The 15,607-nt window shown below is 42.5% G+C and overlaps 1 protein-coding gene across 2 annotated transcripts in view; it reads right to left on the bottom strand.

The window, feature by feature from the left end:
* LOC135777735 (ADP-ribosyl cyclase/cyclic ADP-ribose hydrolase 1-like) overlaps positions 1 to 15,607 on the bottom strand; it is an 81,384-nt gene that overhangs the window by 26,869 nt on the left and 38,908 nt on the right. The window lies entirely within an intron of this gene.

Consider the following 15,607-nt stretch of genomic DNA (forward strand, 5'->3'; position numbering starts at 1 on the left):
TCAAGCCTAGGGAAGTGGAGTTGCTAAGGCCCTTGGTGTGGACATGATCCGGTACGTTATGAACCGGCCTCAGCCCAAGGGCTCAGCCAAGGCTTCACCTCCAGCCCCAATGTCCTCGATTCCGGAGGATCGTATCCTGGCTGTTGCGTCCTTGGAGGACCTTGCTCCACACACTTCAACTTCTGAAGGTCCTGTCACCCCAGTTAGCCTTGGTGGTAAGCGTGGTAGAAGGACCTCATGGGATACAGGGTCGGACACCTCCTCCTCTGAGCCAGCCATGCCAGTGGCAGCACTTCCAGACTCTGTTACTACCACCGCTGTATTCCCTCAACCAGCCTCAAGCTCTGGGGGACGTCCAAAGAGGAAGAAGAGGAAGAAGGGGACCTCAAGACCTCATCTTCTGCATCCAGTGCTCGCTCCAGCTCCCCAGCCAGCTGCAGCGCCCCCTGTCTCGCCGGCTCCCCAGCCAGCTGCAGCGCCCCCTGTCTCGCCGGCTCCCCAGCCAGCTGCAGCGCCCCCTGTCTCGCCGGCTCCCCAGCCAGCTGCAGCGCCCCCTGTCTCGCCGGCTCCCCAGCCAGCTGCAGCGCCCCCTGTCTCGCCGGCTCCCCAGCCAGCTGCAGCGCCCCCTGTCTCGCCGGCTCCCCAGCCAGCTGCAGCGCCCCCTGTCTCGCCGGCTCCCCAGCCAGCTGCAGCGCCCCCTGTCTCGCCGGCTCCCCAGCCAGCTGCAGCGCCCCCTGTCTCGCCGGCTCCCCAGCCAGCTGCAGCGCCCCCTGTCTCGCCGGCTCCCCAGCCAGCTGCAGCGCCCCCTGTATCATCGTCCTGTTCGTCTCCCTGGTCCCCTGCCACGGTCTCAATGTCTTCCCTGAACTCTTTTCCTTACCCTGTGAGCCCTGGTCCACCCCTGCCTGTTCCCATTCCTGTCCCCTTTGAACCCTGGAACCCAGTTCCCTCTGTCACTCCTGCTTCAGCCCTGCCTAAGTTGGTTTCCCCTGGAACTGCTCCTTTTCGTTTGCCCTCAGCCAAGCCTGCTTCCTCCAAACTCCCTGCCAAACCTATCCGGACTCGTCGTCCTCAACCACGTCCTACACCCCCTGGACCTAGGACTCCTTTCCTGCCCTCCACTCCCATAGTGAAGCCTTTTGTGTCCCCACCACCCCTCCCCTGGATGTACCTGTTATTATGTAACCCTAACCCATTTGTTGTTTATTCATGCCTGCCTTTGTGCATATTTGTTATGTTCTGTTGGTTTTCATCTGTGTTCCAGTCTGCCATGTCCTGTGTCTAGTGTGTCCCCTTGAGGGACGCCAGGTGGCGTCCCTTGGGGGAGGGGTACTGTCACAATCCTGGATCATTGTTCATGATTTTTCTGATCTGGTATCAGGATTGTGACAGTCCCACGTGTTTTGTGTGGAAACATACATTGTTCACTTTCAGTGTGCTGTGTGTTTCCTTGTCTTGTTTCCAGACCCTGCCCCCTTGTCTCCTCGTTAATTGTCTTGTATTGGTTAATTCTCCTCACCTGTTGCCCTCTTAATTTGTCCTCTTATTTATTGCCTGTGTGTTTGCTGTCTTGTGCAGATTCGTTTTGTTACATGCCATGTCTAGTATTGTTGAAGAGTGCTATATACTGTATAGAGTGAAGTCTTGTCAAGTTATTTGTTTAGTCTAGTCTGTTTCTGGTCAGTTTAGTGTTGTGTTCATCTGGTAAACCTTGTTTTGCCCCCTCGTGGGTTTTTGTTTCCCTGTTTGTTTGAATAAATATCTGTTTAGTGTTTATAAAGGTCTGCGTTTGGGTTCTTATCAAGCAAATCCTGACAGACACAAGCTGTATGTAAAGCTTGCCATTCACAAATAAAATATGTAGGCAAAACAACTAATTTAAGAGACCACATTAGCCGTTTTCACTCTTAGCTGTTAAAAGATGCAAGTGCCAGGGTTGCCAGGGCAAAGGCAGACCCAACTCAGCCAAAATTTTATCAAACATCATCAACTTTGCCGTTGAACTCTGAGAAAGCAAAGAGAATAAACAGATCTGTGACATCTTTCATAGCGAAGGATTTACGGCTTTGTTCTGTAGTGGAAAACATTGGGTTTCGCCACCTGATAAAGATGCTGGAGCCGCGCTGTAAACTTCCGTCACGCTGCCACTTTGCACAAACAATCATACCTGAACTGTACAACAAAGCCTAAGTTCAGGTAAAGTCATCAATGAGCCAAGCTATAACGTGTGATTCGTGGACTTTGGTAGCGACCCTTCTGGGCAGGGTGAGATGAATATCATCATTCTTCCACCGTAGCACAACAGCGAGCCACTCCCTGAAAGTGAAACAGCAATGTTTTGGACTAAACAATCATAAGCTGATTATGTTGCAATAAGGTGGAACAGTGCATCTGACATCCTCGATAGGTTCTTGGAACAACAACCAGCAATCTGCGCCACCTTGGTGTCTCCAGAAGTCAGAAAATGAGAGTCGGACCTGTCCACTCTGACTGACACAGATGTAACAAATGCAAAGGATGCTGTGAATGCTGTGAAGGTGACGTTCTTGCGACCTTTCGCAACGTTCCCTAAAATTTCTCTAAAGGGGATGAAAAATCTGAACGTTTAGAGAACATTAGGTACATTCCTAAAACGTCCTTTGTAAGTTATAAAAGTCTTGCAGTTCAAGGTTCTTTATGTGACTTTAGGGGGATGCCTGAGACTAGGAATGCACCGAATATTCGGCCAACAAAAATTTCAGTTGGCTATCTCTCAATTCGTTCCCTAGCTCCCGAGGTTGTGAATCAGTAGGCTACGGATCGGCTTGCATGCAATTCGCAGATTAAGGTGCAAATTTAACTAGGAAAGTTTATTATTTGCACGTGTTTCAAAGCCTTGCAAATGTAAACATTCAAGTGATTTTAAACAATTTAACCGCAAAAAGATGCTTAAGTGAGCAGCTTTCTGTGCACAGACGCACATGCTGCTGAATGTGTCCGGTCCAGCTTCCGTCACATGTAAACTTTCGAGCGATTGCGCTATTGTGTCTCATACTGTAGTCCATTACCATACATTTGTCGAATAAAGCAATGAAAAACAACGTAATGTTTTTATGTGGAGCAACTGTTTGCTGCGCTGTTTGGAATTCGTCCTCCGTCTGTGTGTGTGCTCGCGTTTAAGTGCCCTCAGTAGTGCATACATGGAGTGAGTTCTTTCTGTTCTTGATAGGTGTTACACCCGCTACCCATTCATCCAACACCCAGAGGGCGCCATCGCCTGATTAGAGAGAGAGAGACGCAACGTCATCAGAGAGAGACGCTGAGAGAAAGACGAAGAGAGGTGTCGCAAGCCCGAAGCTCCGTTGAGCTTATCAGCTAAATCCTATTTTTTCACTATCTTATTCCTATCTATATAATATAACTTATTAGTTTATCTTAGGAATACTTTACCTTGACGATTACTGAATTGTATTACTAAGCGAAACGATTTTATCACTTGTAACACCCAGTTTTAGCATATAGCCCTCTAGCATTTCTTACCGTCTGTTTACTTAAACCTGCCTTCTTTGGCGATCTAATGGCGGATTCATCCGAGGTATGCTTTTCTGATCTCTCCACACCAGATCGGGAAGCTGTGAAGGAGGTGCTGCCCGGCCTTCGCAGAGTCAGCGTGCCTCACATCACCCTGACCACAGACACTCGTAGGCGGCCGAGGCGTACTGCGAGCCAGCACCCGTCTCGATGCAGCTTCACGGACCGCGTTCAGGCGAACGGAGACGCCATCGCCCAGCATGAACACGGTAAGACTCCGCTTGTCATTGTAACCTGCACTACTTGCCACATGTACAGTTTAGCTTCTTCCGTCAGCATAGAGGGGTTTACATGTGCTAAGTGTATTGAAGTAGTAAGGCTGACGGAGAAGGTTGCTGAACTAGAAGCGCGCATCCGAACGCTAGTTGAGGACAGTAAGACCGCTAATTTTATTGTTACAAACACTGTTTCGGGTGCGCCTAGTGTTAAGCGTAATACACATGGCTCGGTTCCGACTTCAGAGTCAAGGCGGCTGACTAACTGGGTGACTGTCAGGCGGCATAGTCACATTCGGCACCCAAATCACGCTCCTGTTTTAATATCAAACAGATTTTCTCCACTCAGCAATACACCGGCTGAGACGTCTGTTAAAAGTGCCCTGGTTATTGGAGATTCTATACTCAGGAACGTTGACATTGAGGCACCAGCCACCATAGTCGATTGTATACCGGGAGCCAGAGCGTCTGACATTAGATCCAAATTAAAAGTGCTGGCTAATGCTAAACGTAAGTTTTCTAAGATTGTTATTCACGCCGGCACGAATGACACCAGACTCCGCCAGTCGGAGATCACCAAAGATACTATTAAAGAGGTGTGTGAAATTGCAAAAACAATGTCAGACAATGTAATTTGCTCTGGTCCCCTCCCCGCCTACCGGGGAGATGAAACTTACAGTAGATTAGTGTCTCTTCATGGCTGGATGTCAAAGTGGTGCCCTCAGCATAACGTAGGGTTTATAGACAATTGGAAGCATTTCCGGGGAAGACCTGACCTGCTAAAGAGAGATGGCCTCCATCCGTCTCCGGAAGGTAGTGCTATACTCTCTAGAAATCTGACCAATAGTCTTACTTTTGATATAGTCTGACTATCCAGGGCCCAGGTCAGGAAACAGACAGATCGGCTTACCCATCAGTCTGTTAGCTGCCTTGACATGTCAAGATCACATATATCCCAGCACATAGAGCCTTTTTTACCAGAGTACCAACACATCTCGACTGTGTCTGTTCCTCGAACAAATAAATACAGAGCACCGTCTACCTCGTCTCGTACAAATCTTATTAACATAAAATTAGAACACAATACACTAAAAGATGAAACTCAAATGTTAAAATTCGGCCTTCTTAACATTAGATCGCTTACCAATAAAGAACCTATTATCAATGAAATAATTACTGACCAAAACTTAGATGCACTCTGTTTAACAGAGACCTGGCTTAAAGCAGACGATTACATCAGTTTAAACGAATCCACCCCACAAGACTATTATTATAAACACGTTCCTCGCCTAAAGGGGAGAGGGGGTGGTGTAGCTACAATATACAACAAAATGTTCAAAGTAAACCATAAATCAGAACTAAAATTTAATTCGTTTGAAATAATACTGTTAAACATGGAAATAACTGATCGTAACAACAAACAGCTTTCGTTCATTTTAGCTACCATATATAGGCCTCCGGGCCACCACACAGATTTTCTTAAAGAAATAGCAGACTTCCTATCTGAGCTTACAGTCACTGTAGACAAAGCTCTTATCGTTGGTGATTTTAACATCCATGTGGATAACTCAACAGATGCATTAGGACGTGCGTTTATGGATGTTCTAAATTCTCTCGGTATTAAACAAAACGTGTCTGGACCCACGCATACTCGTAAGCACACATTAGACTTAATTCTGTCACTCGGACTCAATATTAATGACATCGAAATATCACCCCAGGGCGATGCCGTTTCAGACCACTGCCTTGTGTCATACACAATACTTCTAGATAGGACCGCTCAGTCTACAACATGCTACAGATTAGCCAGAACAATAATTTCCACCACTAAAGATAGCTTTATTAGCACTCTTCCAGACCTGTCTCAAATGAAACATGTAGCAGATAACCGTGAAGATCTGGATATTATAATAGAAAACCTGAACAACGTTTGCTCTAGCACGATGGATGCCGTTGCTCCCATACGAAAAAAGAGAATCAAAGGAAAAACGCCAGCTCCATGGTATGACCATCATACTGCAGCCCTTAAAAAAGTAGCTAGAAAAATGGAAAGAAACTACCGAAACACAAAGTTAGAAGTATGGCGTTCAGCATGGAAAGAGAGTGTTCAACACTACAGACAGGCTATTAAAACCGCCAGATCTACCTATCTCAGTACGCTTATTAAAGAAAATCATAACAACCCTCGTTTCCTCTTTAGCACAGTTGCGAAACTGACTAGAAACAAAGAACAAACAGAAACCAATAGTAAATTCCAACACAATAGTAACGACTTCATGAACTTCTTTACTAACAAAATTATTTCTATTAGGGAAAACATAGAAACTACGCAAGCAGCCACCACTCAACCCAATAGTACATTTACCACTAGATTATCATACGAACATCTTGAGTCATTTAAACCTACTACAATAGAAGAGCTCTCTAAATTAGTAACGTCATCTAAATCATCGTCCTGTATATTAGACCCCATTACCACAAAATTACTAAAAGAGGTATTTCATGTAGTGTCCGACTCGGTACTAAATATCTTTAACTCATCGCTAGAATTAGGATACGTTCCAACAGCTTTCAAACTAGCAGTTATTAGACCGCTCATTAAAAAACCAAACCTTGACCAGGGAGATCTTAATAACTTTAGACCAATCTCAAATCTACCTTTTCTTTCTAAAATATTAGAAAAAATAGTGGCAAGCCAGCTACGCACATTCATAGCGAATAATAATACATATGAAAAGTTCCAATCAGGATTCAGGCCCCACCATAGCACAGAGACAGCGCTGCTTAGAGTTACAAATGACCTCCTATTAACATCCGATCGTGGTGAAATCTCAATCCTTATATTACTAGACCTTAGTGCAGCCTTTGACACAATAGATCACAGAATCCTACTCAATAGACTAGAAAACTATGTTGGCATCAGTGGTCAGGCGTTAGCCTGGTTTAGATCGTATCTAACCAATCGATATCACTTTGTTTATGTAAATGAGGAAGAGTCACATCACTCCCCCGTTAAATACGGCGTACCTCAGGGATCAGTTCTAGGCCCTATCCTATTCTCGTTATATATGTTACCTCTAGGAGACATTATCAGGAAACATAACATAAGTTTTCACTGCTATGCGGATGATACCCAGCTTTACATCTCGTCACATCCTAGCGAAACCCACCAGTTTGCTAAGCTAACAGACTGCATTAGTGATATTAGGGACTGGATGGCACATAACTTTCTTATGCTAAACTCCAATAAGACAGAGATACTTATTATTGAACCAAATCGCTCCAAACATAATATGTCAGATTACAAGTTGCCCATAGATGGCTGCACGGTGGTGCCATCTTCCACGGTTAAGAATTTAGGCGTAATGTTTGACAGCAATCTATCTTTCGATAGTCATATCTCCAACGTCTGCCGCACAGCATTTTTCCATCTTAGAAATATCTCAAAAATACGCCATATGCTGTCTGCATCAGATGCAGAAAAGCTTATCCATGCTTTTATGACCTCTAGATTAGACTATTGTAACTCGTTACTCGGGGGATGCCATGCAAATCAGGTAAACAAGCTACAGCTGGTTCAAAACGCCGCCGCAAGAGTGCTTACTCGATCTAAAAAGTATGACCACATTAGTCCAATTCTGGCATCTTTACACTGGCTACCAGTTAAATATCGCATACAATTTAAAATATTACTAATCACCTACAAAGCCTTAAATGGCCTAGCGCCCTCGTATATAAAAGAACTACTATCAGAATACAATCCACCACGTAAACTGCGATCACAAAATTCGGGTTACTTAATTATCCCTAGAATATCAAAAGTGTCTAAAGGTGGTAGATCCTTTTCCTACTTAGCCCCTAAGCTCTGGAATGATTTACCAAATAATGTTCGAGTATCAGACACAGTCGATCAATTTAAATCTAAACTTAAGACATTCTTCTTTAACAAAGCATTCACATAGAATGTCCAGTAAATGTACTTTTCCCGCAGTAGTTATTTTGTCTAGAACAAAGCACTCACATACCTCATACGGGTAATTTACTCTTGCCGCAATAGTTAGCCTGTCTGGAACCGAGCTGAATTAAACCACTATAATGTATGACACTTGCATTACATGCGAACGGCCCCTACGCTAATAGAATTCTGTTTTTGTCTCCCTGTCTCGTCCTCGACTCTGAGGACAATGAGACAAACAGACCCAGTTCCTGTTGCTGTGAAGGTCATCGCACCACTGATCAACTGGCTGTCCTTCAACGTGACGCCCAACCGATGCGCGACCAACGGCCACCGGCTGAACCAGTTTAATCCGCTTACACGCTTCCTATCCCTACCGTGTCTATATATTATAAATATAAATATTAATCTCTCCCTAGGGTTTTTTGTCCTTTTAGGATTTTTTCCCATTGGGTTTTCTCCTAGGGGGTTTTTTAGTCCCAGGGAGAGTCAGCCAACTTTGGCTTAACTTAGCACTTTACTGTATACGTTACATTATTAATATGCTCGCTTACACGGTTTTTTATCCTTAGCCGCTATATTCTACTTCTTATACTATGTATTGATTTTCAATGTTCTCCTCTACATCTACTCATGTAAAGCTGCTTTGCAACAATTAACAATTGTGAAAAGCGCTATATAAATAAAATTGAATTGAATTGAATTACTGACTTTGCACTTCCTCTCTCTCCACTTCCTGTTGATATCTGTTATAAGCCCAAGGTTAATCCCAAAATGTTGCGAAGTATTGCCAGCTCATCCCTGTCTCTACCAAGCGTTTTCTCTACTCATTGTTTGTTTGCCACGTGTATGATTTATTGCCTGTTTTTGACCTTGTATTTTGGATTACGATTTGGAACTGTTTGCTGTTCGGATTTCCAGCCTGTTATTGAACTACTGCCTGTACATTGGATTACGACTCTCTGCCTTGCCCTTATCTGTACCCCTGCTGATAAATAAATATCTCTGCATATGGATTCAACTACTCCACCAAGTCAGTCTCCATTATAGAATACTTATACGCCTGATCAGAATCCAGCGGAGACTTCGCAACTACAGGCGGCATTCGCTTACCAGAATGAGATGATCACGGAGTTTCAAACCCAGCTCTCGTCACTCCGAGCCGCGAACGACCATCTCACCCGGTATATCAAATCTCTTCCCTCCACTCGACATGAAGCGGTAAGATTTTCTTTACCAGATAAACTTGATGGTACAGCAGAGAAATGTAAGGGGTTTATTCGCCAATGCTCCATATATTTTGATAATCAGCCTGAAGCCTTTGTACGTGATACTACCAAGTGTTCATTTGTGATGTCTCTGTTTACGGGGAAGGCGTTAGAATGGGCCTCTGCGGTTTGGGATTAAGACGAGATGCTACGCACATCATTTGCGTATTTCCGCAAACAAATCCGCAAAGTTTTTGAATACCCGGCTGGGGGGCGTGATGTGTCTATGCAGTTGGTAGATTTATGCCAAAACAATCGCACTGTTGCCGAGTATGCTGTCGATTTCCGCACGATTGCGGCGCAAAGCGGATGGAACGAGACAGCGTTAAAACCAATGTTTAAGCATGGTTTACACCCGAAGATTCAGGCAGAGATTGCATGCAAAGATATGGACATGGATTTACATCAACTCATCTCTATGGCCATCCGCATTGATAATCTGCTTCGTAATACTTCATTGAGCCTGTTTGCTACCTCAACCTCAGCTATGAATTCTTCTTAAAACATTGAATCCACGCAGATAGGATTCACCAAACCATCAATGGAGGAACGAGAAAGACGACGAGTGTACAAACTTTGTTTTTATTGTGGTCAGGCTGGACACCAATGCCGTTTCTGCCCCAATAAGCCCACATCAAGTAAAGTGAGTATTCATTGCACTAATTTGCTTAACAAATGCTTCACTCTCATACTGACACTCACTTACTTCAGTTCTGCACAATGTGTTTCAGCGCTAATCGATTCTGGATCTGCCTTAAATCTGCTTCACCATGAACTAGTGCATAAACTCCACATACCCGTCATTCCCGGTATACCACCCATAAACATCACTGCCATCAACAGTCAACCCATTGGGAAGGGCATCACACATCAAACAGTCCCCATTTCAGTCAAAATTGGTCTGTTCCATACTGAAACTATATCCTTTTATGTAACTAATACACCTCAACACCCAGTGGTTCTAGGAAATCCTTGGCTCGCAACCCATGATCCCCAAATTTCTTGGAACTCCAGGGAACTTACGAAATGGTCACCATACTGCCAAACTCATTGTTAACAAGGTCAAATACGCTATCCATGTTTAACTACTAGTATTGAAAGCCCTCTAACCAATGAATTAGTGAATATTCCCATAAAGTACCTGCAACTAAAGGAAGTCTTCAGCAAATCCAAGGCCACCAAACTACCACCACATCGCCCATGGGACTGCGCCATAGATCTTTTACCCAATTCTTCACCACCTAAAAGTAAGGTCTACCCTTTAACTATACCAGAAACACAGGCAATGGAACAGTACATCGAGGAGGCTCTCGAATCCGGTTTCATCCAACCATCTAATTCACCAGCAGCATCCGGATTCTTTTTTGTAGAAAAGAAGGATGGAGGCCTCCGTCCCTGCATTGATTATCGTGGTCTGAACTCTGTGACGATCAAGAACAGGTACCCACTTCCATTAGTTCCATCAGCACTTGAACAACTACAGGAAGCTACCATTTTCACTAAACTTGACCTTCGCAGTGACTACAACCTGATCAGGATCAGAGAAGGTGATGAGTGGAAGACTGCTTTCATGACCACTAGGGGGCACTATGAATACTCTGTGATGCCGAATGGCCTTTCTAATGCACCTTCCGTATTCCAGTCATTTTATTAATGAAATTTTCAGAGACATTCTCAACCACTATGTTAAAGCTTACATAGATGACATTCAAATTTTTTCAAAGACACGTGAGCTACACATCCAACATGTGAAGGATGTTTTATCACGTTTACTGGCAAATCAATTATATGTTAAGGCTGAAAAGTGTGAATTTCATGTGGCAAGCACCAATTTTCTAGGCTACAAGATTAGTCACCAGGGAGTGAAGATGGATATCAAGAAGGTTGAGGCGGTTACAGAGTGGCCACATCCAGTTACAGTCAAGGAGCTACAGAGATTTCTGGGATTCGCCAACTTTTATAGAAGATTTATCAGGAATTACAGTTCCATTGCAGCCCCACTCACTTCCTTACTTAAAGCCCGGAATACACTGCACGATTTTTGCCCTCCTATAAGATCATTACCTTATCACACTGTGCAACATGTATCGTTTAAACTCGGGTACGAGAGGCATGTAGACTTTACGACGATGACATGGAAGCTTCGGCGGCAGCGTCACACGTTGCGCAACGTCACCAGCATGCGCTCGTGGTAAACAAATACCGGCGCGCAGGTTGTATCAGCAAACACAATGTGCGATGATCATGCCGAATTTCTGACACTGTCAGAAAACTATCGTAGGCTATCTTTGGATGCAAGACCGGGAAAACGGCAATCTTTGAACCTCTCTCATGTACGACATAGGACCACCGATGACGAGCCACGATCACAGAAATCGCAACGATTGTTTCACGATGGCAATCTTTCGTCTGGGACAACCAATAATTGTGCAGTGTATCCCGGGCTTAAGGGTAAACCTAAAAGGATACTATGGACACCACAAGCTAAGTCTGCATTTGACACTTTAAAGACCAGTTTCACTACTGCTCCCATTCTAAAACACCCAGACCCTGAACAACCATTCATTGTGGAGGTAGACGCTTCGGTAGTGGGCATTGGAGCAGTATTGTCCCAGAGACATGGTAATCCAGGTAAAATGTACCCATGTGCTTTCTTCTCTAGAAAACTAACAACGGCAGAGAAATACTATGATGTGGGAAACAAGGAACTGCTATCGATTAAGGAAGCGTTATCAGAATGGAGACATTGGTTGGAGGGAGCCCGCCATACATTTCAGGTGATCACAGACCACAAGAACTTGGAATACATTAAGAGTGCTAATCGTTTAAATCAGAGACAGGCTAGATGGTCACTATTTTTTACAAGATTTCAGTTTACGGTCACGTATCGTCCTGGAACCAAGAATGGGAAAGAGGATGCACTGTCAAGAAGGTATGAGTCGGAAGAAAAATTCAGCTGTCTAGGGCCAATTATACCATCATCAGTGATTGTGGCACCAATTCATTGGGATATCATGGAAGAAATTCAGAGAGAACTACAAACCGACCCAGCACCACCAGAATGCCCCCCAACACGCCAATACATTCCTGAAACTCTTCAACAACGCATCTTGCAGTGGACACACACATCCCTGAGCTCTGGAAACCCTGGTATTTAGCGAACAGAGGAACTGGTGCGTAACTCATTTTGGTGGCACAGTTTGTCTAATGATGTTTCTATGTATGTGAGGTCTTGCAGTAGGGCTGCACGATTACAGGAAAAATTATGATCACGATTATTTTGCTCAAACTTTTGATCACGATTAAAAATAGGATCATTCTTTTAGTGAAGAACTTCTATTTACTTTTACAGCCATGTATATAACATTATATACATTTTATAGGCCTATATTATACAATTTTTTAATGTTTTGTAATATCCACAGCTCCCATTCTCTTAGATCTTTTTAAAACATTTAAAATAATTCCGCAAAATTCTGCATAGATTTTGCAAAAGAAATCTGCAGAAATAACAAAAATAACTCCTTACACAGATTCCTTACAGCTGTACTACTATTGCAGCAATTAAAGCAGTTCAGTTTTAACTGTCAAAATTATAAAATATCTTTTATTTATTTTAAAGGCTTTTTTGTTTGTTAAATTAAGGTTTTTGATAATGACCAAGCGGTTAGCTAACGTCATGTTGACGACTTGTTTGATCAAATGAGCCTCTCAAATCAACACTTCACTTGCCTACAATAACATCTATATAATATATATATATATATATATATATATATATATATATATATATATATATATATATATATATATATATATATATATATATATATATTCAGCATATAACAATGTTAGTTTAAATGTTTATTATCAAAATTTTTTAAAAAGCGAATGGGGGCTGCTGTGTTGCTCGCAGTCGCGGCGGGGTGCAGAAAAATAATGAATCAAAACAAAAAGAAATAAACATGAAACGAAATAAACATGCAGGTTGCCTTACCTTACACATTCGCTATGCATCAATTAAAATTCAAGGCTTCACACCGCATTTTTTACATGACTACAGAAAGAAGTCTTTTATAAATAATGCACAGTATTTAAGGTTTTTATTCAGTTCTCCATATTCCCAGATGCACTGAAGGTCCTGCTGCTGGCGGAGATGCTAAACACCGTTGCAACAGGTGCATTGTAAATGTGCGTAGTGGACTCGTGCGATAGGTTAAACGTCTTTCTTTTACAATTTATAAATGTCTGAATGTTTCTTTTAATTAATTTATTATATATAAAGGTGGAGCAGCCTAAAAAATAAGAGAGGCCTGGCCGCATATCAACTTTGATGTTAAAATTGGTCCGAAACCCGACCCAATGGGCGTAAAAAGGCTGAAATGCAGGGCTCTAATATATATTTATATAAAATTAGAATTAAACAAAAAATAAAAACAAAACATTTTTGAATAAAAAAAATGCCTATGATATGCCTTTTATGTGGCAATACTTTTTTTTAAACCCCTTGCTGCTCACGGTGCTTATTGGACACATATCCTTGGCTAACTTACATTCCCTTACGCGACCCGTTATTGTTGTCTGTGTCTGGGATAGTCGGGGATTTTTTATGGTTGCAGCTTGTGTCTTCAGCTTTTGAAACTCTTGATATTTCACGTTTGGACGGAACAGGAGCACAGTTTGCACAAGACTCGTGACTTACCTGATCAACATCACTTTCCTCAAATCCGAAATATCCAAACAATGGAGTAGGCCTATATGACCCTTTTTGGGAATTAAACATACATATTTCTGCACTTTCTTCTTGTTGCTCTGCCATTATGTTCGTTCAGGGTGAATGACTGTAAATCTCGTGATGCTAATGTATTTCTACCTTAACACAGACTGCACTTGCAAAGAAACACTCTGTTTACTCTGACTCCGCCCATAACAAACACTTTGCTTGATTCTAGACCGTGTGTTTTGTGCTTGGTCTTTGCACATTAACCGCGACGATTGTCATTAATTAACCGTGGGGCACGCATATCGTTATCATGATAAAAATACGATTAATCCAGGGTTCCTTCAGGTTTCACCAAGTCAAATTTAAGACTTTTTAAGACCTTTTTAAGACCATTATGAGTGAAATTTAAGACCAAAGCGGCACAATGATCTCCGAAATTCTCAAAACATTATATTTTTATTATATCTTTATTTATTTATTTATTTATTTTTTTGACAAATAAAATCCACTAATATGGTAAGATCAGTATGGTCAGCTGCTGATATGTGGCTTGTTAACATGTTTTACACTTTCTCCACCCATACATTATGTGCATAAATATGCACTATACCGCCATCGCATTTATTCCCCTCTCTAATTACACAATAATGAAATGAAAAGGAAATTTACTATTAAAAGGCTGTTCGTGGTTTGTTGAGTGTTGCAAACAAGGCCGTTTCTAAATCCGAAGGCTGTAGCCTCCAGAGGTCGCATTTGTAGGCTGCATATGAAAACTGTGTTACACTAAAGTTGACTCATTGTTGATGGCGCGGGACTTGACGGCCTGACTATTTAAGTTGATTTTAAATAAAGCAGTGTTGATTTTTTCGCTTCTGGGTCCTCTGTTTCAGAACCTTGCAAATGCTCTGGTAAGCCACGGGCTAGTTGGTTAAATTAACACAGAAAAGATTTTTCTCGCCAAACCTACAGTATACAGTCGGATCACAACATCTGAAATATAGCGTATGGCATGAATTGCGTGGATTATAATAGCCTACATTTGTATTCTCTTTAAAAAATAATGATTAAAAACTGGATTGAAGAGACATTCAGTGACACGCAAAGTGCAGAACTTTTCTTTTTAGAGGCCCACCCATCAAATACATTCTTCCTCCGTCACTGAGGCATTTTAATTTACCATTTAATTTTTTTTCGGACAACCTTTTCGGGAATAAATGGAGGTAAGAAATTTAAGACTTGGGTTAATAAAATTTAAGACCTAGGGTGAAAATCTGGCCATTTTTAAGACTTTTTATGGCCTTAAATTTAACTTTTTAAATTTCAGACTTTTTAAGACTTTTTAAGACCCCGCGGGAACCCTGTAATCGTGCAGCCCTATCTTGCAGTGTATGTGCCCGATCCAAAACACCACGAAAACTTCTGGCTGGTCTCCTGGAACCTCTACCTATCCCACAACGACCCTGGTCCCATCTGGCGGTAGATTTTGTCACTGATCTTTCCATATCTGAAGGAAACACCACGATTCTGGTAATTTGTGACAGATTTTCTAAATCATGTCGTCTGGTTCCATTAAAGGGATTACCTACGGCTATTACTGCACAAGCATTATTTCACCACGTGTTTCGTGTGTATGGGATACCAGAGGATATAGTGTCTGATAGGGGCCCACAATTTACATCTTGTGTATGGAAAGCTTTTTGCAAACAACTAGATATCAATGTAAACCTAACATCAGGTTATCACCCCCAAGCAAACGGTCAAGTGGAGAGACTGAACCAAGATGTAGGACGCTACCTCAGATCATACTGTAGCTAGGAACAAGAACGTTGGGCTGAATTTCTTCCTTGGGCTGAATATGCTAGAAATTCATTAACTC

This window comes from Paramisgurnus dabryanus, chromosome 22 (assembly GCF_030506205.2).
Source record: "Paramisgurnus dabryanus chromosome 22, PD_genome_1.1, whole genome shotgun sequence".
Lineage (NCBI taxonomy): Eukaryota > Metazoa > Chordata > Actinopteri > Cypriniformes > Cobitidae > Paramisgurnus > Paramisgurnus dabryanus.